Source organism: Anas platyrhynchos, chromosome W (genome assembly GCF_047663525.1).
Source record: "Anas platyrhynchos isolate ZD024472 breed Pekin duck chromosome W, IASCAAS_PekinDuck_T2T, whole genome shotgun sequence".
In the NCBI taxonomy this organism is placed as follows: domain Eukaryota; kingdom Metazoa; phylum Chordata; class Aves; order Anseriformes; family Anatidae; genus Anas; species Anas platyrhynchos.
Window position 1 is genome coordinate 10,082,835 of NC_092620.1, and position 3,628 is coordinate 10,086,462.

A 3,628-nucleotide genomic window follows, 5' to 3' on the forward strand; every position below is an offset into this window, starting at 1 on the left:
ATTGTTACCAGCCTCTGGCTTCAAGGACAAGGTCTATGTGACTGCTAATCACAAGGGGGTTGTTTTCGTGCAGGTGGGGTTGTTTTCTTGTAGTTGTTTGTCTGAGTGCTTTTGACCAATAATCTTGTGTGAGACACTATCCGCCCCTGTTAAGTTCACTATAAAAGTTAGGCTATTTGGGCAATAAAATGGAGCATGATCTGACTCTACTGGTGTCTGTCGTGCTTTCGGCCGTGCTTCCTGCAACATATGGCGCTCGAACAGGCTGAGACCCGGACTCGCTGAGACCCGAACAGGCCGGGAGACCGGAGCGGCGCCGAGAGACCCGAGGCACACGGAGGGACTACTGCCGCACGGAGAGAACCCTGAGAGACGCTGCAGAGCCACGGACAGCTCTGAGAGACACGGAGAGACCTGGCAGAAGCCGGAACACCTGAGAGACATTGAGAAACTCCAAGCATCGACCCGGACAAAGGACTCGCAGTGAGACGCGGAGAAAGAAACCGCGGGGGGACGCGGGGAAAGAAACCGAGGGGAGACGCGGGGAAAGGAAACTGCAGGAAACGCGGGAGCCGCGGGAAACGCGGGAGCCGCGGTGGGACGCGGGAAATTGACGTCATCGCGGTGCGACGCGGGACGTTCGGGATCGAGTTGCTACGGGAGATCAGAGGCGTCAGTGGACAACGGCAGCCGACCCTCACCGTGTGGCGAGTTGGCACATAGCAGAGGGGCGGAGACCACAACCCTGCAGCCTGTCTGACGTAACCATGGAGGCAGCGGCGGCTGTGCTGCTTCTCTCTAGCATTCTTTTTATGAGAGGCTTATCTTGCAATGCAAAAAAGACTATTCGTCCCCAGATCGGTGTTATAACTATGTTCCTGGATAACATTCCGTGGGGTTGCCACATTGTACGGATTACTAATGATGACTTAGCTCTATTATTACCTTTATTGTGGAGTAGGAGTGCAGAGATGCAGATTACACTAACAAATGACCACTGGCAGGCTCTTTCACAAACAGCTTCTAAGGTTGCAGCAGGCACTGCCTGCAGCCGTATAGCAGACGTTACACTCTCTTTCCTAATTAGCAATCATGTGTCTCATCCATTTGTGGTGAATGGTCAGTGGCAAAAAGAAAATGGGGAGAGTAAGGGGCGACAAAGACAGAAATGGTACCAGGAGGATGCCACTGACACTAACAGCATGAGTAATAGGAGTAGTATAAGTGACACAGGTGGCAGTGCGGGGTGGTGGCGGGCGCTGCCGCGCTGCGGGGCGCTCTGCCTGCTGCTTGCCCTTGCCTGCCTGTGCGCTGCTGCCGACGGTGCTAGAGCAAAATGTGAAGAATCCCAGTTCCTGTGTAGTAATGGACGCTGTATTCCTTTACTCTGGAAATGTGATGGTGATGAAGACTGCTCAGACGGCAGTGATGAGAGTGCTTGTGTGAAGAAGACGTGTGCTGAATCTGACTTTGTGTGCAACAGTGGTCAGTGTGTGCCAAACAGATGTCAGTGTGATGGGGATCCGGACTGTGAAGATGGGTCTGACGAGAGTGCTGAGCTGTGTCATATGAGAACGTGTCGGGTAAATGAAATCAGCTGTGGTCCTCAGTCAACCCAGTGTATCCCAGTGTCCTGGAAATGTGATGGTGAAAAAGACTGTGACAGTGGAGAAGATGAAGAGAATTGTGGCAATGTGACTTGTAGTGCAGCAGAATTCACATGCAGTAGTGGGCAATGTATTTCCAAAATCTTTGTCTGCAATGGTCAAGATGACTGCAGTGATGGTAGCGCTGTGCACCTTCTACCTGTGGTGTTCATGAGTTCCAGTGCAAGAGTTTTACCTGCATCCCTATCAGCTGGGTGTGTGATGATGATGCTGACTGCTCCGACCACTCGGATGAATCTTTGGAGCAGTGTGGCCGCCAGCCTGCACCTCCGGTGAAGTGTTCTGCGAGTGAGGTGCAGTGCGGCTCAGGTAAATGTATCCACAAGAAGTGGCGATGTGACGGAGATCCTGATTGCAAGGATGGAAGTGATGAAATTAACTGCCCTTCTCGGACCTGCAGGCCAGACCAGTTCAGATGTGAAGATGGGAACTGTGTCCATGGGAGTGGGCAGTGCAGTGGTGTGAGAGACTGTCTGGATGGCACTGATGAAGCAAACTGTAACAATGTTATTCAGTGCTCTGGACCTGGCAAATTCAAGTGCAGAAGTGGAGAATGCATAGATATCAATAAAGTGTGTAACCAGCAGAGAGACTGCAAGGACTGGAGTGATGAGCCCCTGAAGGAATGCAACATAAATGAATGTTTGGTGAACAACGGTGGATGCTCCCACATCTGCAGAGATTTCATTATTGGCTATGAATGTGACTGTCCAGCTGGGTTTGAGCTTGTAGACAAGAGAAACTGTAGAGATATTGATGAATGCCAAAACCCTGGTATCTGTAGTCAAATCTGTATCAACCTGAAAGGTAGCTACAAATGTGAATGTAGCCGTGGCTATCAGATGGATCCTGCTACAGGAACCTGGAAAGGGCCATATGGGTACAGAAATACAAATAACACCTGTGATTACAATGACACTGCTAAGCAGGGTGTAGGGGTTTATGGCACGGAGACAAGGGGTAACAACTATAGTATTTGGAACAATTGTACAGCTTTGGCCTTACCTCCTGATGTTTTTCTGATTTGTGGGGATAGGGCCTGGCAAGGTATTCCTGCAAATGCTATCGGATGTCCATGTTACTTAGATAAACTCATTATATTTGCTCCTAGCTTGTCACAGTTGCGTGAGATCACCAGACATAAATGGGCATTGCTTGCACTGGATAGCAATGATAATGCTGAATTGCTTGGTGATGCAGCTAGAGCGGCATTGGCAATTTTAGTGCCAGGAGTGGCATCTGTGGCCACACTTAAGAACTTAGAAAAATTGGTATGCTGGGCCGAGAAGCAAGCCCATGCCACGACAGAGATACTTGAGGAGATGTTACCAGATCAAAATAGTCTGCGACATGTGATCTTACAGGATCAAGCCGCTATTGTCTTCTTGCTTTTGGCTCAAAGGCATGGGTGTGAGGACTTTGAGGGAATGTGCTGTTTGAACCTTTCTGATCATAGTGAGTCAATTCACAAATCCATTACTTTCCTGAAAGAGCACATGAGAAAGATTCAATATGATATCAATCCTTTCAATCAATGGTTCACTGATTTGTTTGAAACGATGCATAGATGGTTACTGGGATCAATCAAAGAGGGATTGAGGATTCTGTTTGTTGTGGTGTTAATCATCATTGCATGTTGTATTGTAATAAATGTGGTTAAAGGGTTATGGGAACAGCACTGATATCACTCCAGTGTTGTGTCTATTGCTGCGTAGTGCTGGCACAGCATCAGGACTCCTTCCAAGCCCCCAAGAGCCAGCAGGCTGGGGGTGGGCAAGTGATGGGGAGGGGACATCGCCAGGGCAGCTGACCTAAACCAACCAAAGGGATATTCCATAACACCTGATGTCACACTCAGCAGTAAGAAGGGGATATCTCATGAGGGCTGTCCTCCTGAACAACCGCTACGCGTTTTGAGGCCCTTCTTCAATAAGCCCACGTGGCCTTATTGTTTCTTTTCT

General features: G+C 49.3%; 1 pseudogene; it reads left to right on the forward strand.

The window, feature by feature from the left end:
• Positions 1 to 585: 585 nt before the first annotated feature.
• On the forward strand, positions 586 to 3,427 carry LOC113842218 (very low-density lipoprotein receptor pseudogene; annotated as a pseudogene).
• Positions 3,428 to 3,628: the final 201 nt, after the last annotated feature.